General features: G+C 37.4%; 1 long non-coding RNA gene across 1 annotated transcript; it reads right to left on the bottom strand.

The window, feature by feature from the left end:
- Positions 1–4921: 4921 nt before the first annotated feature.
- LOC125269949 lies at positions 4922–10720 on the bottom strand. Its single transcript, XR_007185219.1, has 4 exons — positions 9364–10720; positions 9206–9262; positions 8562–8635; positions 4922–5289 (listed from the first exon to the last, which is right to left on the bottom strand). It is a non-coding gene; the product is annotated as an uncharacterized LOC125269949 (long non-coding RNA).
- Positions 10721–23180: the final 12460 nt, after the last annotated feature.

The raw sequence follows: 23180 nt of genomic DNA, 5'->3' as shown, positions 1-23180 counted from the left end.
ATAAACTCAAAATTAACTTTTTTTAATTCTTTTATTTCGTGGCTTCCATAGACTGCTACTGCTCAACTGTCATTTTCTGCAACCAGGTAGGCTCCGCCTATAAAAAACGTCATCGCTGTTTGCAAACACCAAATTGGTCTATACATCAATGTTTCATGTCCATGTTGTTCCATGTATGTTGATCTCCTGCGTTTGTTCATTAAAGTCATTTTGATTGGAGCTCCATCATCTGCGTGTTTCCCACAACCATGCAGTGTGACAGACAGATTGGAGGGAATTTTCCCATTTGAGCTATCAATTTGCTTGAAAGAACTCATCTCAAAGGGACATTTTACTCTTCTTCCTCTGAACAACTGTATTAAGACCTTTCCTTACAAGGACCCAGACAGAGTGAACAGACCCCAAGTAATTTCCCAGTCCAGCTTTTCAAAGAAAACCATAGGTGGGAATGGCCATGAGAATTGGGCATTACTACGCTTTATTAATTACCATTAATGATTGGCAACCTTGTACCAAATTCTAAACCTGCTTGGGACATTTTGATGTACATGAGAGAGATAGTGGAGTTGGTAATGTCAAACCCATTCTCAGAAGCAACCCTATGCTTTTTAGAGCAAAAAAAATTAGAACACAGACAACTACTCAAAGACACGTTTCCCAAACCTGAAATTGCGACAAACAAAAAAAAACACTACTATGTGGAGCACTATCCACACTTGATTCGCATTAGTTAAGCTCTGGACAATCAGATTTGAGGCCAAGCATAGCTATTTTAAAGATTTGGTGAGTGACATCCACAATTTCAAAAACATTCCACTCACATTGACATCTAAGCATCAGCTTATGATGGCCCATTTTCTCAGTGGTCCAAGTCTCTTTTCATTACCCTTGTCTGTGCAGAAGGTGAAAACCATAAGAACCAGTATAACAGAACTTCCACCAGACAGAGCAGGGTTGAAGATACTCTTGAAAGTATATTAAGAATCTGAATCAGAGATCTCCATTTCTTCTTTAGACACTGCCAGTAACACCCCATCCAACAGCTAATCTGACTCCAATTTCAAATGATTAACCCTTAGATTGTGTTTCTAATTAGAAATGAATCATTGGTCATGTATTTAGATATTTGATTATTCTGGGTATCCCGTACTTTCAATTATTTGTTCATTACGGACCCGGTATCACTTAGAGTCACACGCCCCAGGTTTGCGCAGATCTCACAACACAAATTCATCAGTTTCTGATTCTTATTCAGAGGGTGGAGAGTTTATTAATACATGAGTCGAACCGCCACATGCTTGTTCATACAAAAACGTTATCTTAGTCACGATACTGGAACTTGCTAAGTCAGTGATAGACAGAAATCTGAAGGTCTCACATGATGTGCAACATGCTCCTTTCATTGAGCCTTTAGTTTGACCTAACCTGACGCAGATTTGCCAAAATATATGGACTCCAATAATCTACTGGTCATAATGAGTAAATCAAATATAACATTTTATTTGTCAGGTAAAAATGTATCATGCCAATTACATAGTTAGACAATTAGTAGCCAATTCAAAAAATAAATGCATAACATTAATTGCTCAAAGATAACTCTAAGAGTAAGAAATGTGTACAGTGGTGGATGAATATTTCTAATAATTCACCCATCACTGGGGGTTCTGGTCACAGAATATCCAACATGACTGCTTTGCACTTTCCCTTAAATACCCAGACCAGAACACAAGGATTGTAAATATTTACTACACCGACACCTATTTTGGGGAGAGAGGAGTGGGTTATCAGATATCTTGAAAAGACAACACCAAAAAAAGGAGAGCAGAATTCTCATAATTCAAATGAATGCTGAGAAACTGAGACCATTTTACCAATCGCACTGAGACATTTAAAATGATACCAAACATGAAAAGGAAAAAAACAATAGATACACAAGATACATTATACATAGAATATGCATTCTTGGAGAACTTTCAGTGACTTGAGTCAGTGGGAAAGAAAGGAGGGTGTGTGTGGGGTGGGTGAAAAAAAGTACATTTCTATAATGTACTTAAAGTGCTCTATTTTCATGCACTACTTTTGTACTTAATATACTAAAAAATCTCCTTTAGTACTTCTTAAGATAATCTTAAGAACATCTAAGTGTACTCAACTGTGCTATTTTGAGACACCATGAAATATGAACTTTAATGTGCTTTTAATATACTATCTCTGTATTTAAAAATGTATTTAGATACTACTTATAGTACATTTGAACCAATAGTGTACTACAAGTGGTTGCATAGATGTGTGAGGATGTTTGGACAAGGTGTTGTCCTGTGCTATTTCTTTGAGATCTTCTCTCCAGATGAGTTTTATTGATTTTCTCAGGGTGCTTGATCTCTTTATTAATTCATCTGCTTATCTGGCCGGTCATCATTTTTGGTGTGACCTGTGGAAATTTCATGTGGGTTGAAGGCTGTCCTGTTGTTTTTTTGTTTTTTTTTGTTGTTGTTGTTGTTGTTTTTTTTGTTGTTTCTCATACTTTCATTTCCATCAATACAATGAGCAGGGCTTGAAACCGTGACTTCCCATTCTCTGTCACACACAATTGTGGGTTTTATCATCTAATTTGCACCATTACCATTTATCCACCTTGTGGATAGGCAGAAAAAAAAATATTCTCAACAATAAGCCAATTCAACTCTGTTTTTTCTTTATATTCAAACTGAAACATATCACCAAATAATTTCTTGAGCTCACTCAGTAGCATAAGCCTTTTTACCTGGAAAACACTCAACTAACTTTACACAATAACCCAGGCCAGGATAGTTAGCCAAATTCACCCATGGACATCATTTTATTGGGCACATTCTGCCCTGTGGGCCCACTTAATAAATTTAGGAGTGGAACAAGGAGACGTTCTCTCACCAACTCTATTTGCAATTTATGTGAATGACTTAGCTCAAGAAATAAAGAGAGCCAACTTGGGTGTAGACATTGATGATTTGAATCTCAGCATATTATTGTATGCTGATGATATTGTTTTGGTTGCTGACGAGGAGGCAAAGCTGCAGAAGATGCTGGATATTATGTATAAATGGTGTAATAAATGGAGACTTGCCATTAATGGGGATAAAACACAAATAGTTCACTTTAGAAAGCCTTTTGTACATCAGAGTGATTATGAATTTTATTTTGGACAAACATTACTGATGTATTTTGTAACTTATAAGTATCTTGGTTTTGTTTTTCATGAAAATGTGAATTTTTCAGAAGGCAGACGAGTGTTATCAGAGTCTGCTGGGAGGGCACTTGGAGCTGTGGTTAATAAGATGAAGGTCTGTCCTGAGCTGAGTTTTGATATATTTACTAAACTGTATGATTCCGTGGTTAGACCTGTGTTGTTCTATGCTGCTGGAGTATGGGGCTTTGAAGATGCTCCAGAATGTAATGCGGTCCAAAGTAGGGCTATTAGATATTTTCTTGGAGTACACAGGTTTACCACTAGGGCGGCCATAGAGGGGGACATGGGCTGGGAGCCCTGTGTGGTCAAACAAAGAGCGGAAGTCCTTAGGCTATGGAACCGCCTTGTGTGTTTACCAGAGGAAAGACTTACACGAAAAGTGTTTAACTGGGATAGATCTCACGGACATCCTTGGTCTAAGGATGTCCTTGAGATCTTCTCAGTAGTAAATTTACAACAATTGTTTTTGAATGGTTTACAGGGTAAGATCACCAATATCAGACAAATATTATTTGAAATTTATAAAGAACAGTGGAAATTAGAGACGCTACGGAAGCCTAAATTAAGAAGTTATGTACAGTTTAAGGAAAACTTCTTTACTGAACCTTATGTCAAATATAATCTGAAAAGAAGACAGAGGTCTCTGTGTGCTCAGCTTAGAGCTGCTGCCCCTAGAGGTGGAAGTGGGGCGCTTTAAAGGAGTCCCAGAGGAGGATAGGTTATGTTCTGTATGCGATTTATGTTTGGTGGAGGATGAATTTCATTTTATGTTTTATTGCCCTCTGTATAACAATTTGGTTATTTGAAAATGAATTTTTTTGTATGGTAACCTTTGTTGAGAAGGCATGGACATTAAGACAAAAGACTTTGTATCCTGAGATGAGGTGATTTAGTTATGATTATGTCAGGATGTTGTGACTTATTGCACTGTTTGTTTGTTTTTTGATGGACATCATTCCTAATGATTGGATAGTGTCATATAAGCCCATGCGGGCTGGGCACCATGAGTGCATGACACTTAAATAAAATATTCATTCATTCATTCATTCATTTAGATACAGCAACAGTGTCTAAAGTTAGCACATTATCAATAGTCCGATGTCAGTCGCCATGAGATTAAGTCTAACACAATGAACATAAACCTCACTTTTCAAGATAAAATAGATTAAAGTTTAGAATAAACACATTATTCCAGGGGTGGCGAACTCTGGTCTTGGAGAGCCTCAGTCCTGCATAGTTTCGCTCCAACCTTCCAACCTTCTCTTCAGGCCTTGATTAGCTTATTCAGGTGTGTTTGATTAGGGTTGGAGCTGAACTCTGCAGGACTGTGGCTCTCCAGGACCGACGTTAGCCACCCATGACATAGACCTACACTCTTAAAAAAAAAGGTGCCAGGAAGAACCAAAAAGGGGGTTTCACAGCGATGCCATAGAAGAACCTTTTTTGGTTCCCTAAAGAACCGTTTTGTGAAAGGTTCTTTAAAGAACCATTTTTTTCTTGGTGCCATAAAGAACCTTTTCTGGTACTACAAAGAACTCTTTTTAAAGGTTCTACAAAGAACCACTGATGAAAAGGTTCTTTATGGCCCCATTTCTTCCAGATCAATAATATCCTCACATTTATCATACTATAAATTTTCTTTAATAGTTCATATAATAGAAGAAAATCCAAAAGTAACAACACTTGACAAAAAAACAGTATATGATAAAAGTATTTATTGCATTTACATTATACATCATTGCAGTATACATCATACCTTGATACAGTGTGTGTGCGTTTAATAGGGGTGTGCACAAGTACTGGAGTATTAAGACTTGACACTGTCTGAGACTCGATCACTGCAAACATCTTCAATGTCATCCGTCAATGTCAAGTCTGAGTACTCAATGGTCACAGTGAATTTAAAAAATATATACACACTATAGTGTGTAATACAGTGAATACAACGTGTTAATATCAGTACCCCCCTCATCCACAACTATCCTGTGGAAACCGCCACTGGTGGTTTAAACAGTTCCCGCTTTCACAGTCCTTCTGATGAATGGTTGGGGCTGGGTAGGATCCTGTAACAGGAAGAAAAAAAAAAAAGAAAGAAAAAGAAAATTTAATTAGTTTCTCAATTTTCATAGTTTTAGCACAAGTATAATGATGCGACATGACAAAAAAAAGAAAAAACTGAACAGCAGTAAGAAGAGAAACAAAATCAATGCAAGTCAAAGTGCAATCTTGCAAATTCATCCATCCATTCACTCTCCAAACCACTTTTTGTCACGGAGTCGCAGCCATCTCAGACCACAATCAACCCATCGTCACCAGATCAGCACGCTCCGCCCACTTGTTCACTCTCCCCGAAATTCTGATTCACCGCACCTGCACCCCCTCATCAGTGCACACCATAAATACGCTCACAACCTGTACTCCTTTGTCTGGTCTCGTCTTTACGTAAACTAACAGACTCCTTCGTGACACTCACCTGTGTACTTACCTGCCCTGCCATTGTGGATTCCCGTCCTTTGTCTTCTGTCGTCTGCTTCCCAGTTCCCAGTCTTCACCGTCACTCATGCAAAGAGACATTATCATTACCAGTCAGCTAAGTCATCTATACATCTCTGAACTGTTATACTCACCAGTGTGCATCCCCGTCTAATTCCATGCCATGATCTTTAGTCCCATTCAATGGTCCATCAATGAAGAAATTGCCCAAGCTACTTGCTCCGATCCTGCTCTGTTGGGAAGTCCTGAGGGGCTACTCTACCTACCACCAGCCTATCGTCTGTCCCTCATGGACTCCGCTCACGCTTCTCCTGGCTCTGGACACCCAGGTAGTCAACATACCCTCTCGCTCTTACATCATCGCTACTGGTGGCCCACCATGGCTCAAGATATCTCCTGATACATCAGGGGATGCTCAGTCTTTGCTATTACCAACACTCCCTGCAAACTGCCACAGGGGAAGCTGGTTCATCTGCCTATTCCACATCGTCCATAGTCACACCTGGGGATTGACTTTATGACCGACCTTCCACCATCTGCAACAATACCTGTGTTCTTCATCGTTGATCGCTTCTCTGAAGCTTCTAAACTCATCCCTCTGAAAGGTCTACCTACTGCATTTGAAGCTGCAGAAGCCCTCTTCCAAAATGTGTTCTTCCACTTCGGCCTACCAGAGGACACTGTATCAGATCGCAGTCCCCAATTCATCTCACGGGTATGGCAAGCATTCTTCAAACTCCTGGGAGTTTCTGTGAGCCTCTCCTCCGGTTACCACCCGCAAACTAACGGGCAGACTGAACGGAAGATCCAGGAGATTGGGAGGTACCTGAGGTCCTCACCCCATTCCAGTGCATCCTTGGATACCAGCCTCCCTTATTCCCCTGGTCCGGTGAGCCCTTGGAGGTTCCAACTGTCAACCACTGGTTCCAGCAGAGCAAGAGGGTGTGGGACTCAGCTCACGTGCATCTCCAACAGGCAGTGCAGAGACACAAGAGGCAGGCTGACACTCGAAGAACACAGACCCCTTGCTACCAACCAGGTCAGAAGGTGTGGCTCTCGACATGGGACATCCGTCTCCGCCTGCCCTGCCGTAAGCTGAGTCCCTGTTACATAGGTCCGTTTACTGTGCAGAGGCAGATCAACGAGGTCACCTACAGGCTCAATCTTCCACCACACTACCGCATTTCACCATCATTCCATGTGCCACTACTCAAACCTGACTCTGAACCTTTGTTGTCTCCCTTCACACAATCTGGTGGCGATAAGGTACTTCCTCTTCCTGAGCTCGCAAATGAGAAAGTTATCTACAGGATCAGGGCCGCCCTCGACACACGGTGGCAGGGCCAGAGTACCTCATTGAATTGGATCCAGCTGTTCTTCACACCGAACACCTAGATTGCCCAGCTCCTAGGGGTTGAGGTAGGCCCTGTCGTCACACCATCCGGCGGTCAGGATCCGCCCGTGGAGGAGGGGGAGGAGTCGTAGCCATCTCAGACCACAATCAACCCATCGTCACCAGATCAGCAAGCTCCGCCCACTTGTTCACTCTCCCCGGAATTCTGATTCACCGCACCTGCACCTCTTCATCAATGCACACCATAAAGACACTCACAACCTGCACTTCTTTGTCTGGTCTCGTTTCTACGTACACGAACAGACTCCTTCACGATACTAACCTGTGTACCTACCTGCCTTTGTGAATTCTTGTCATCTGTCTTCCGTCATCTGTCGTCTGCTTCATCCCAATTCCTGGTCATCACCGTCACTCCTACAAAGATTATCTTCACCAGTCAGCCAAGTCATCCATCTCTGAATTGTTATACTCACTAGTCTGCATTCTCATGCAGTTCCGTGCCACTGTTATAAATAAAATCTGTGTTTCAACTTACTTGTCTGTCACCTCCTGTTGCGTGACACTTGTCTGTAGGGTCATGGGGCGGAAGCCTATCACAGCATTTTGAACCACATATCCATCTAATTAATGGTATTTAAGCAATATAAGCACTAGGTAGCAATGTTATATGGTACCTTGAAAAAAAATCTTCTGCTTACTAAGTCTGCATTTATTTAATCAAGAATACAAAACAGTAATACAACACAAAAGAACTGTTGTCTATTTTAAAATATTATACATATACATAATATAATTTATTCCTTTGATCAAAGCTGAATTTTCAGCATCATTACTCCAGCCTTCAGTGTCACATGATCCTTCAGAAATCATTCTGATATGCTGATTTGCTGCTTAAGAAACATTTATTATTAAACAGTTGAAAACAGTTTTTGCTTCTTAACATTTTTTTGTGGAAATGGTGATACCCTTTTCAGGATTCTTTGATGAAAGTTCAATGAACAGCATTTACTAAATTTATTTAAAACTTTAGAAAATATAAATCTTTTCTAACGTAAATGTCTTCACTGTTACGTTTGATAAATTTAATGCACACTTGATTAATAAAATAATTTAATTCTCTTTTTTTTCTTAATTAAAAATCTTAATATTCAAATGTTTGAATAGTATCACTGTTTCCATAAAAAATCTGGATCAGCACTGTTTTCAACATTGATAATAATCATAAATGTTTCTTGAGCATCAAATCATCATATTAGAATGATTTCTGAAGGATCATGTGACACTGAAGACTGGAGTAATGATGCTGAAAATTTAGCTTTGATCACAGGAATAAATTACACTTTACTATATATTCACATAGAAAACCGGTTATTTTTAAAATTGTGATAATATTTTACAATATTTCTTTTCTGACTGTATTTTTAATCAAATAAATGCAGCAGTGGTGAGACTTACTTTTAAAAAAATAAAAAAATAAATTGCACCAACCTCAAACTTTTGAACATTAGTGTATGATTGAGGTCTGCTCCTATTCTGCTGCACGGCCATCAGCATGGAAGAATCTAGAAACATAACATGCAATTTGTCATATAATATTTAGCATGCAGTGCCAGGTTTATTAAAAGAAAACAGAGCAGAAAAGATATATATATATATATATATATATATATATATATATATATATATATATATATATATATAATTTCTTAAGATATCAGTATTTATGTTTTTAAATTTACTTATTTAATATTGCTCATAGTAGTGTCACTCATGTTTGGATGCCAAAGCCTTCCTAAACTGTAATATAACGTTAACAGATGCATGGTCATAAGCAAATATGTTGTGAGAAGAAAAAAATAATACTATGAAGTTATTTAATGAGCTTTCTCATCTGTCAGCAATAGTTTGCAGCAAATTTTCACGCTGCGTGTATTAAGTGACGTCACCGATTAACGGTAGGCTACGTTACAGCGTATATTTTAAGCTAAATAAATAAATAATTAGCCAACTTCAAATAAACCATTGACAAACTGCCGGCAAACCCTTTACAAAGCTATCAAAACCGCTCACCTACACATAAAGATGTGGTTAAAAGCCCAAACTTTCATAAACAAGAGTTTAGCCTACCTTACCTCTTCGGAAAACGGTTGAGATGCTAACGGACTTTTTCGAAGACTCCGGAACCATTTCTGTGAAGTAAATATTCAACAGAAGCGTGTCAATTACATGTAAGAAAGTGTCAACAACAGTTGTGTGTATTTATTGTGTGATTTGTAGGGGTTAAACTGACCTGAAAGCACTGAAACCAACAGTGAGAGACGGAGTTCTTAAACTTGTCAGTTGGTGTTGCTGGCCCGTTTCTATGGCAACTCGGCGCGCACGCCCATTAAAACACGTCACGCAGCACTTAAATAAGCATCTTGAATTAAAACACTACATAAACAATTTAAAATGTCATTAAATTATATTACATTATTATTCAATCGCGAATTTGAAACTCATTTTGTAGTTCTACGAACCATTCATATAGGCAAGGCAAGGCAAAGCCTTTACAAAGGGTTTAAAACAAATTTTAAAACATTACTGCAGGATTTTATACTAAACTTTGCTTTTAGTTAAATAATAAATTAATCAGCAACGCCTTCGAAGTCACATAATTATATTTTTAAAGATTTTCAGTGAGCCTTGAGTCATGCAAAACATTAAAATATATAAAAGGATTGATCTACTGTTTTTCAATTGATAAACACCACAACTCTATTTATATAACTCAAAATTAATAATTTATATTGCATTATTTATATTAATTTGAGTCTGGAAAAATTAGTCTGAATTAGTTCTGGACCAGACAGGAGAATTTAGCTCACTTGATCTCACTTTCCTGAAAAAAATAAAATAAAAATAATAATAATAATAAATATAATGATATAGTAAAGGTTGAACATGAAGAACCTTTACTAAAGGATAGTAAAGGTTCTTCATGGAACCATACACCCTGCCAAAGAACCATTTAAGAACCTTTATTTTTAAGAGTGTAGGCCTGCAGTTGAGAGAGCCAATTTCAATTTCTCAAATGCAATTTGTCATCCACTGCGAAATTACAATTTGTCAAGCTTTTTGTTGTTGCTCAGCTACTTAGAAGAAGATTGGAGATCTCCACACAATCTTGGATCCATGGACAAAACAAAACAAAACAAAACAAAACAAAACAAAACAAAACAAAACAAAACAAAACAAAAACATTCCTATCTTGACACCTCGTTTCAAAATTTTGAAATCTTAGAATTATTATTATTATTATTACTGAATCTAGAAAATGACCTTTAAACGAAGTGGAGTGATCAATATTGTTGCTTTTTAGCCATACCTTTCTCTTTGGACACCTTGTGCCCAATTTCCCTTTTCTTTACCCATGTCTTTACCCCTAGTTGGTTAATGTAATAGCCCTCACTATGCCAAATCCAGCCCCAGTTTTAACTGATTGGTCTCATTAAAATGATCATTAAAATGCAAAACCTGTCCACAAGGGAGTGAATGGAAGTCCTTCAGTGTTCTGTGTAGATCATCAGTCATTGAACTTGGGCTGCTGTATGTCTCTCAGACAGTCTGACATTTAGTCAGTCCTGCCACAAAACTGCATACCCAGGTGAAAAAAGTACACTTCTATAATGTACTTAAATTGCTCTATTTTCGCACACTAATTTTGTACTTAATATACTAAAAAATTTTCTTTAGTAATTCTTAAAGGGATAGTTCACCCAAAAATGAAAATTTTAATGTTTATCTGCATACCCCCAAGATGTAGGCGACGACAGATTGATGTCCTAAGACACGAAACGATCAGTTTGTGCAAGAAACCAAACTGTATTTATATAATTTTTTACCTCTAAAACACCACTATGTCTAACTGCATTCAGCATTCGCTTAGTGAGGTCTGATCGTGCTCTGACAATGGAAGTGATGTCTCGCACTCATTGAAGTATAAGCGCGAGAGATCACTTCCATTGTCGGAGCGCGATCAGACCTCACTAACCGAATGCTGAACGCAGTTGGACATAGTTTTGTGTTCCAAAAAGTTTCACCTTTTCCTGCACTGTATCAGTTCTCTCCATGCTGACCCCTCCAGAAGTGTCAACTTTGTCTTTCAGAAGGCGAGCTGAAGGCCCATCAGCCACTTCCTCTTCTTCTCTCTGCAGTCATGTCTTGTCTAACAGATTTCAGTCTATTTACTCCCACTCGTCAAAGCAACTGTTCCAGAAGCTGCCTGGTCTGCAATGTGAACACTCAAGAGAACCACATAATTCAAATTAAACCTACAGCTCTTATAATTAATAAAAAACTAACAAACAAACAAAAAATTCTGTTAATCAATGTCCCTTTATTCCTGAAGTCTCAAACAGTAGTTCCTCATTCTATTAATAAGCTTAGTTCTTCTTTGCAGGAAAAAGCAAGCAGATCCTTCTTTGCAAAATGCAGAAAACAGCATGTAAACAACTCTAATTAATATAGAGTATGGTGTATAATAAAATAGTAAAGAGTTCTTTGTTTTTACTAGAAACTAAAATTACTGTAAGATGTCTGTTATGTGCCTGTTCAAATCAAAATTTCTGTTTAACTTGGTCACCCAGTCTCATTCTCATTCAACAAAATGCACAAAAGTTATCTTAAATCAAAATCATAACATTTCTGCAATGTATCAAATCTCAAACTGTCTCCCAGGGTAGAGTACAAACATCTGTTCAGACATCTGTGATTAACGAAATATAAAATAAACTAATTTTTTGATGTCATTCAATTAACATTGTACTTTGTATTCAGTATCTTTTTAACTCTTGAAACTCCCGCACTTCATTTAAAAGCATATATTTTAACCTATCAGAGATAAGACATAAATCAAATCTCATCAAAAAAATTGATTCAGCCAAATTATCTACAGTTGCACATGTCTTAGTTGGTACTCATGATTCACTATGGATTTGCACCACGCCCTCAATCTAACACAGCAGAGACATGAATGTTTCAAAACTTCACTGAATCAAAGTGAACTTGGGCTACAACTATCTGCTGATTTACGACTCTGTCGTTTCATCCATCCTGTCCAGATTGATTTACAGAAGCTATTTTTTTATTGTAATCTATCAGTTTGTGTTTTAGTGCCTTGCAAGGATTTCACAATACCTTTTCTCTTAAATCATTAGAAATTAATTCAATCATGGACTGAAAACACCCTAAGGATTTAAATAAAATTATTAATTTCTCAACAGGCAGGTAATATTCACTTAAAGGGAACCCCTGGTATTAAGACTTGTATGGCTTAATTTAACGTAAATGATGTCTCTTACTGAAATATGCAGTAGAAAACTCATGAAAGATTTGTTATTTAAAAAATCCATGACATATTTGGACACTGGGGGGCACCATTTTGTTTAGATGCACAGTGCGTTCTATGTAGGGATTTTGTTTTCGATACGATACTGATTTTTTCAAGGCCAACATCGCAGATATCGATATGATACATCTAATATGAAGTTATAGATTTTAACATTTATTCAATTATTGAATTACTAAGAGTAAAATGGGTTATGATACTCACTTAACATTATATTTGAAAGGCATTTTAACATTCAATATGCCTTAATTGCAGTTTATTCGATTAGATTTTTGTTTACACATGGTTAAAATGTTTACTTAGTAAACCATGGAAAATCTACAAATAAGCCTACTGTATGCCTAGCTGAACTATGGTCACTGTAGTAATGGTTCATTTTCATAAGATGCCAGTGACAGGCTGTTGCACCCATAAAATTAAACATTTGTATTCTGACAGAACATCAATATGAACTTTTAACGTTCAATTTAAATAAATGTAATTGCACAAACTTTGTAGGCAACTATTTCATTTTGTTTATTGTGAAATAACTAACAAGTTTTCTCTCTTCTGTTAAGCATTGTTCTGGGCTGTGTTTCCCAAAAGCATCAATGGTTTCTTACAATACTAAATGCAGCCCTGTTTGAATGTAGTGTCGGCAGTGAGTTAACGCTCTCTGTGATTGATTGGTTCTGACTTACAGCATTTGCTTGTTCGGATGAACAGGAAAATACTTCTACTACAAATTATTCACTAGCATAGGTTATTTGTCGAATTCAATGCATATTGTTGTCACAGACACGCCAGGCTCAAACATCACCCAATCACAGTGCACTCCCTCACTGGAATACTAAACACTCACACCTGCACCTCATCATCTCAGCAATCACGGCACTTCAAAGACTCACACACTCACTGTACGGACTCATTAGCATCAAGACCTACCTTCATGCTCACCTTAAGGACTCCTTCAAGCTACTTACCTGTCTCCAGCGTGTTCCCAAGTCTCCTTCATGATCCCTCCTCTCGTGTGAGTTTCTAATGATTAAAACAAAACAAAACAAAACAAAACAAAAAAAACACACCGTATCAATATTTTGAGTATCGATACTTTCAATACTCAACGTCAGTATTGATATTTCATATCGATCTGCCCATCCCTAGTTCTACGTCGATGATGTCAAATGGTTGCACTCAGTGAGTTACTGACACTGCCCTGTTGCTATTTTTACCACAACACAACTCGGAATATAATATACAACGTCACATTGTGCAGCTTTTGATTGCATTTTTCAATCGATGAGCCACAAGAGAAGCAATGCAAGTCTTCTGCTTTACTAGCGATTGTCATGATCATGAGTTGGAGTGCCCTGTTTAGCCACCAGAGGGCACTCCAACATGGACTCTTGTGTCACCGTTTAGAACTTCATTTCCCATAACCCACTCCCGGACTCATTATCCTTCATTGCATTCAGCTGTTTTGTGTTTGTTAATTAGTGTCTGTCTATTTATACTCAGTTGGTTCTACCTTTGTTTGTGGTTCGTTGTTTTGTTACATGCACGTTATATTTCTGGCTTTTGTTTGTGGACTGACTACGTGGAGTTTGACCCTTGCCTGTCTTGGGATTTACGTTTTGGATTCACCAATAAATGCTGCAACTGGATCCTAACATCTTGTCTGTGTGCATCCGTGACAGCGATAAAATGAGAAATGAATGGGAAGTTGTGATGAATGTGGACGAATAAAACTTCCCGTCTTTGTTCTCTTCACTTTAGCCCTGATGACTTTGAGGCTCCTGAGTGTTAGGAAGCAAACACTCAGAAAATGTCTTTGTTGATTTTATTCTTGCAAGAAGGTTGTTCAATGCAGATACAGAGTTCTACAGAGAAGAACGCCATCACCCAGTCTTATATACTCTTATTGTTCCTTGTTACCTCAAACCAATCATAACATGTTACCATATACCAGGGGTCGGCAACCCAAAATGTTCAAAGAGCCATACTGGACCAAAAAAACAAAAAACAAATCTGTCTGGAGCCGCAAAAAATTAAAAGCCTTATATAAGCCTTATATGAAGGCAACACAGGCTGTAAGTGTATATTAGCTATATTAGCCTACTATCAAATGACTAAATAGGCTACAAATACATAATGAGGTATTCCCGAGGTATATATTTAAAAACTGCTGAAGCTACAGAAAAAAGAAGCAAATGGATCGGTGCAATCCACAGAAACAGCTGGACTCCAGCAGAGAAACATGGATTTGCAGTTATCATTTTGTGTCAAATTGTTGGATTTTGAGGTAAAATCATTCCATATATATTGTATTGTTATATATTATGTTGACAAATCATCTATTAAATATTTTCCATCTTATATTCTGCATAATTGTGCGTTTTAAAATAAACACTGACAAAAACTATACTATAAAACTATATGTTTTAGGGATGGACAATATGACGATATATATAACATTGATATAACGTTAAGTAATTACGCGGATTTAAACCTAAGTTACCTATATTGTAGTTATATAAATATTCACAGGCAGATTTGCTTTATGTATTTTCCTCGGCGTCAAATCAGGCACATATAAATGTCAGGAAACACGACTCCTGGCTACATGTCAATATCCATGGATTAGGTTTATTTGACAAGTTGTAAGAAACACTTTCGAGTCCAACCTTTAGTGTAATTCGTTTGTTTTTACTCGCGTTTTCGCAGTTTCCTCTATTAAATCCAGTCACGCAGCAGGTTCTTTTGCCAATCAGTCCAGCTGAGGGAGCGCGCTTTCGGCGGGAAAGTGACGTCGATGGCTATGACGCAAATCTTCGTTGACAGAAATGTTGAAATTTAATATTTATTATACACATTTTTACAGCATTGAAAAACGTTAAGAATGTTTGTGTCATGTTTGTCCTCCTACATAAACCATATGAAACAAAAAATATATATTTTTTCCATTTTAATACATTTTTGAAAAAGCTCCAGGGAGCCACTAGGGGGGCGCTAAAGAGCCGCATGCGGCTCTAGAGCCGCGGGTTGCCGACCTCCGATATAACGTTAAGTAATTACGCGGATTTAAACCTAAGTTACCTATATTGTAGTTATATAAAATATTCACAGGCAGATTTGCTTTATGTATTTCCTCGGCGTCAAATCAGGCACATATAAATGTCAGGAAACACGACTCCTGGCTACATGTCAATATCCATGGATTAGGTTTATTTGACAAGTTGTAAGAAACACTTTCGAGTCCAACCTTTAGTGTAATTCGTTTGTTTTTACTCGCGTTTTCGCAGTTTCCTCTATTAATCCAGTCACGCAGCAGGTTCTTTTGCCAATCAGTCCAGCTGAGGGAGCGCGCTTTCGGCGGGAAAGTGACGTCGATGGCTATGACGCAAATCTTCGTTGACAGAAATGTTGAAATTTAATATTTATTATACACATTTTTACAGCATTGAAAAACGTTAAGAATGTTTGTGTCATGTTTGTCCTCCTACATAAACCATATGAAAACAAAAAATATATATTTTTTCCATTTTAATACATTTTTGAAAAAGCTCCAGGGAGCCACTAGGGGGGCGCTAAAGAGCCGCATGCGGCTCTAGAGCCGCGGGTTGCCGACCTCCGCCATATACGGATCAGAAGAATAAAAAAAAAAGAAAGGGGGATCTAAAACTTAGCAGGTGCCCTACTGAACTCCAAGCTGTCTAGACAAATACATTTGCATCATTGCCTTACTTCCTTTGTTAGTTTCAGAAGTGCTCCTTAAAATACAACAGCATAAGCAGTAATTTTCCACTTAACAAGCTGTTTTAAATGTCACATAAGACAGAGAGAAAACAAGTATCGGTAACACTTTACAATACTGGTGCACTAATATGCATTAACTCATGCTTAACTGATGCATAGATAATCATGTTTTAATGTATGACTCATGAAGAACTAAACCATTAATTAATGATAACTTCATCAGCGACTAATAAAGATTCTATATGATTAATAGATTAAGTAATATATGAAGTTAGTAATTAAATGTGTCATAATGTATTAATTCCTTAATAACATATTTTATTAACCAAAAGTATAAATTAATGTGTTGAAGGATTAGTCCACTTTTAAATAAACTTTTCCTGATAATTTACTCACCCCCATGTCATCCAAGATGTTCATGTCTTTCTTTCTTCAGTTGAAAAGAAATGAAGGTTTTTGATGAAAACATTCCAGGATTATTCTCCTTATAGTGGACTTCAATGGCCTCCAGACGGTTGAAGGTCAAAATTACAGTTTCAGTGCAGCTTCAAAGGGCTTTAAACGATAATGGGTTAAATAAACCACAATGGGTTGAAGCCATATACTTCAACTTTCAGTTGTCTGCTTTAATTAATCATTAACTAATGATTTGTAAATGTATCATTATGTTATGACTTTACTTGTTGAGGCACATGACTATTAACTAATTGTTAAGTAATATGTAATTAATGGGTTTTGACAGTTGCACATGCAGTGAGCGTAACATCAGAGAATATGTTTGAAGGATCGGTAAGTTGGGCAGCACACAAATGTCAGCATATCAGAATCTGAACTACAGATTGATGTTGCACTGTGTTTAAACTGGATGCGACCATTATTGAGTCATGTCGCAACAGCTGTTTACACTGGACATGACAGACCATTGCAAGTTCATTTGTCCTTAACATAATAGAAGTGACGTTTTGTTTTGTTGTGTTATGTCATGCCGCATCCAGTGTAGAATCACTATCACTGATTATAATGGGTTCTATTCTCTTTGTCCGGTCTTGACACAATGTTACAAAATAGCAGTGCCCGGCCGTATGTGCTCAGTGTTCCACCTTTAAATCCAAGACCTCAGGCTTAACCTGACACATTCCTGTGCCATGAACAACAAGATTCTGGATGCAGCAGTTCATCTGTTACAGTGAAATCATGGTTGTAGATAGTTGGAAACCGAAATCCATGGCTTAGTGTAATGTAAAAACCATAATGAAATATTAGTCATAACATAATGATACATTTTCAAATCATTAGTTAATGATTAATTAAAGCAGACAACTGGAAGTTGAAGTACATGGCTTCAAAGCATTGTGGTAATTAACACTTTAACTTACACTTAGTTAATAAAATATGTTATTAAGGAATTAATACATCATTGTCACGGAACAGAAAGGCAAAAGGAAGATCCAAATGCAGCAATGGTGTTTATTGTGGGCAAATCCAAAAGGCGTAATCCGGGGTACAGGCAAAGGTCATAATCCATAAATAGACAGTCCAAACATGAAACAAGAAACAAGAAACTACAAACCAAAACGGGAGAACAGGGATCAGACTTGAGGGTGACATCAAACAATGAACCACAAGAACAGACAGAAACAACTCAGACTAAATAGACAGACACTAATGAGAAAATACACAACAGCTGGGTGCAATGATGAGTGGTGATTAGTCCGGGAAGTGTGTATGGGGAATGTAGTCCATGAGACAGGTGGAAATGACAGTCCGGGACGGAGTGCCCTCTAATGGCTGAAGGGCACTCTCACAGGTGATCGTGACAATCATGAAACATTTAAGTAATAGCAATCCATATATTACTTAATCTATTGATTATAGACTCTTTATTAGTAGCTGATGCAGTAATCATTAATTAATGGTTTAGTTCTTCATGAGTCATACATTAAAACATGATTATCTGTGCATTAGTTAAGCATGAATGGACTAGTTGCACAGGTTGGTGTTTTTCTACTCCGCTTTCTTGAGTGTACGCTTGTGAGCTTCCGAGAATAATGGCACAATTTTACACACAATGTCTCCAAGACCTTCCAAAATAACTATCAGCGACATACACCAGCTTGTACAAGCCGCTAGCTCAGCCCCAAAGAGCAAAAGAGAAAAGGGATATAAGATGTACATATCAATTTACATAGACAACTATGAAGGTAAGTTATACAACACCAGCTAACTGACTGGCAAGTCAGTCTGTGGTGCCGTGAATGTCAAACCATTCTGCTAGATCCCTGAGAGGCAGGCCCACTGACAGATGCATGAGGAACAACAGGAGCTCAACTATGGGTTGAAGTTTCTGTGAAAAAAAAAAAAAAAGTGTTAGGCCTAGATACTGTTATACACAGTGGTGGAATGTAACTATTACACCATTGTTTTTTTATTATTTACACATTTACTCAAGTACTATTTCATGGTTCACAAATGTGTGGATTTGCTGCTTTTCCCACATTGAGTACTTTTTGAGTACTGATTATACTTATATACTTTTACTTACAGGTGTGAAACGACATGAGGGTGAGAGTAATGCAGTAAGAGTATGGTGGTATTAGTACTTTTACTTAAAGTCTCTGAATACTTCCTCCACCACTAGTGTTTCTACACTGTAGTATTACTACTTTCATTAAAGTAAAATATACTTTTAAAAGTACTTCTTCAAACACTGATAATGCATTATAATTATTGTACACGTGCATACCGTTGTTGGTTGAGAAAACTCAGAGCTGCTGGCAGAGGCAGCCTTGGTGTTGACTGCAGGCTCCACTAGTTTCCAAAAGGCCTGGAAATGTTTGTATGAGGCAAATCTAAGAATTAATCTAATCGAATTAAGTCCTAGGAATTTTGTCTGTTTTATTACTTTTATAGGTTATCAGGGCACTCCTGATTCTTGTACATGCAAATCAGATAACACATTTCTTACTCGAACACAAAAAACTGTGAATTTCCCCTAAAACCCATATTGTATAAATCTTTTAAAATGCCATACCTCCACGTGGTATCTTAAGCTTTATCTACTTTATCTACCGCTACTACATGTTCATTTTTAATAAAACCATCTCATACAAAAGATTCTAATCTTATAAAATGATCAATAGTACTTTTCCCTTATCTAAATCCACAATGAAATTTACTGATTTTTGGTTCTTTTCCAAAACCCACACCAACCGATCATTGATAATTTGCTTCATGGTTTGGCATAGGCAGCTGGTTACCTCAGTGACAGTGGTGTCAACTATTGTGTACAAATTGCATATCCAAAATATGTTGGAAATTAACATTTATTAATATAAAATATAAAAATTAAACAATAAACATTTATTAAATTGTTTATTAATAAATTACCACCTTTTGATTATTATTGTTGCCTCTAGTAATTGTGTCAGATTTTTTAATTTCCAACCTATTTTGGGTTCATTTTAATCCAGCCATATAGTCAATTTTAAACAATAGATAGCTTAAATAAAACTACCCAGGTTGGGCAAACATTTAACCCAACTGCTGGGTTTGTCCATTTTCAACCCAACTTGGGTTGTTTTTAACCCAGCATTTTTTAGAGTGTAACAATAATGGAAAGATGAGGCTTATCAGTATGTCAAAATATCACCCTGTTTTCTGCTAATCTGTCATCATAGTTATGCATTTCAATTCACTAACTTGTCATTCGATTCAATATTAGTTATTTTGGATATACTGTATATCAGGTACAGTACATGGCAAATTTTCTCAAGAAAAACAAATATCTCAACTAATGCTGTAAAATACACATGGGAATCAGTTGGTAGCTACTACATTCATATTGAAGGTTAAAATTAACTGATTTGTGTACAAACTTAAATTACACAAGGAAATTTTTGTAATAATAAAGTTATAATAGGCCTACTAACTTTAAAATGATTTTTTTGAAATTTATTTTTTGAAATATAAACATTTAAATGGTGGCTGTCAACTTGATGGATTTATTCAAACATTCATTATATAGGCTATTGAAGAACATTACAAAATTATTTTAATTAATTAATATGTAACATGGTGCATATATTTAGCTAAATGCTCCTCTCTAGAGTTAATTTTTCTAGCTGACTAACGAATTTATGGTCACTGAATATGTTTGTTCTGAGGTAACGTTAGCCTAAATGCGATGTTACATGACATTGTTTACAAGCTGTTTTATTAACATCTTTCCTCGGTTGAAACACTAATTACGCAAATACACAAGACATGATACGGATTTCGTCATGTTGCACTGTATATTTTAACATGCCTTCGGTACCTTTATTTTGCGTTGTAACTAGAATTAAAGCAGAGGAAAGGATCAGTTCACGTGCGCTTCACGCAGTCGCTGATGAGCAGTCACGACACATTAAAGAGCGCCAAAACCAACCTGGTCTCATAGGAAATACGTACCTCTGCGCACTTTTTTGCAGCGCCACAAATATGTACCACCAGGTACGTATTGCTATAGTTCTGAAACAAAAACGTCCACTGGGGTCGCTAAAGAGAAGGACATGTTACATTTCGATTAACAGTCAGAGGTGTACACTACAGCATATCCAATTATCCTAAAACTGTGTTATTTTAGTGATAAATGTAACGTGATTCGTGTTGTATTACTGAAACATGTTTAATCTGATGGTAAATGTAACGTTAGAATCATGAGAGTGCTCACGACGCCAATAGAACAGATAAGCTAATTTAGCTAGCTTCCTTCAATTAACATTACGTACTCTGCAGTACTAAAATTACAGCCGCAGCATACATCGACAGAACCCTGGCAATGTAGGTACGTTTGTAGCCAGGTGGCTATAGAGAACTAAAATTAGCGCTTGCTAAGTTCTTTTTTTAGTGATAAATGTTTGCTGTAATGGTAAATGTGATGTTAGAATCGTGTGTGAGCACTCCTGATAAAAGCAATGCCCTTCAATTATGTTTCTGTAGTACATTTTGTAGCTAACTAGGTGGCTAACGTTCGTGAGCTAACGGTGAACTGTCTGAACATAAAACTGCGCGCGCCCACAGTAAGAAACTACGTTTACATCACCAAACAATTTTATATGTGCTTGCAGGTTCCCGACATATGAAAGTGATAGAAAAGCAGCAGGTTAGTCTTTCCATGTAGCACCAACTTGTGCCATAGCCATTGCTTGTGAGTGCGCATTACTACATTTATGTATGTATTCTACATGCATTTTAATGTAGCTGTTGAATCTGCCCATACGTCTAGGCCAGCCCAAATAGGCCAGTAGCCCCTCACTTCAGAACACTCAAGATCCAAGGGGCGGAGTCGGGTAGGTTAAGATATATGGAAAGTGGGAGGAGTTGGATCTAGAACCAGGGGGCGGAGTCGGGTAGGTTTAGGGCTATGGAAAGTGGGAGGAGATACACTCCGCCCCTTGGATCTTGTGTTCTGCAGTGAGGACTATCTCAAGTAGGCTGCAGCCTGCGGTGGACATCCAACTCCGCCCACAGCCAAGTGTGACATCAGAAGCCGCGTCCGTGCCCAATATGTCACCTCGTGACTCCCCATTAGATGTATATACATATCCTTCAGATGCAAAAGCCTCCAAGTGTCATCTGAAATGTTCTTCTAAAATGAGCATTTTTATCAAGCTTGTATGTTTAGGTTCAGTTATTTCACTTTAATGGCAATTAATAGGTCCTTTTCAGTGACATTAAAGTGAAATAACTGAACATAAACATATGAGCTTGATAAAAATGCTCATTTTAGAAGAAAATTTCAGATAGCACTTAGAGGCTTTGCATCTGAAGTCTTCATATATACACATATCCATGGTGATTCCCCATCCCTGTGTCACCCCTGGAACCCGATTTGTTGTATGTTGGTTTCCAATAGAGGGTATGCACGTGACGTCACCGTCAACCATTATGACTGCGGTCACGCCCACTAAGTGGCAAAACACATCCAAAACAGGAAAGAGCTTTGCGACTGACTGTACAAATAGCTTTGACACAAAACCTGAGGTATAATTTTACAGACTGCCGAAAGCTACAGAAAAAAGAAGCAAATGGATCACTGCAATTCACAGAAACAGCTGGACTCCAGCAGAGAAACATGGATTTGTAGTTAGCATTTTGTGTCAAATTGTTGGATTTTGAGGTAAAATCATACCGTATATATTGTATTGTTATATACAGTGTTGACAACTCATCAATTAAATATTTACCATCTTGTATCTTGCAATTGGGTGTTAAATAAACACTGGCAAAAACTACAAGTTTTAGGGCTGGACAATATGACGATATATATATACAGTATATAACACTGATATAAGTAAAAGGTATATATATACACACACACACACAAATGAGGTATTTTCTAATTAAATATGCACTAATTGCCATATATTTCCAGAACAGAAATCTGAACATGGATAAAGCCTACCGATATTGTAGTTGTATAAAATATTCACAGTCAGATTTGCTTTGTGTATTTCCCTAGCGTTGAAATCAGGCACATATAAATGTCAGGAAACACGACTCCAGGCTGCATGTCAATATCCATGGATTAGGTTTATTTGACAAGTTGTAAGGACCACTTTCGAGTCCAAACTTTAGTGTAATCATTTGTTTTTACTTGCGTTTTCGCAGTTTCTCTTATTAAATCCAGTCATGCAGCAGGTTCTTTTGCCACTCAGTCCAGCTGAGGGAGCGCGTTCCGGCAGGAAAGGGACGTCTATGCATACCCTCCATTAAAAGGATTTTTAGGCATAAGGTTAATGATGAAAGCGCATTAACCCCACCCCCAAAAAATTACTTCACCAGAAATCCCGCCCTGCTGCTAATTTCATTGGTTACAGGTTTAGAGATAAGTGTTTGGTGTAGGCAATCTGTACTGTGATTGGCATGACCACATTTGGATGTCCACCACAGGCTGCAGCGAGACTCTTCTCGGCTAGCCATTAGTACCCGCCTTTATAGTA

Source organism: Megalobrama amblycephala, linkage group LG6 (genome assembly GCF_018812025.1).
Source record: "Megalobrama amblycephala isolate DHTTF-2021 linkage group LG6, ASM1881202v1, whole genome shotgun sequence".
Taxonomy (NCBI): domain Eukaryota; kingdom Metazoa; phylum Chordata; class Actinopteri; order Cypriniformes; family Xenocyprididae; genus Megalobrama; species Megalobrama amblycephala.
Note: the sequence above shows the minus strand (reverse complement) of the source record. Positions and strands in the feature narration are given on the sequence as shown.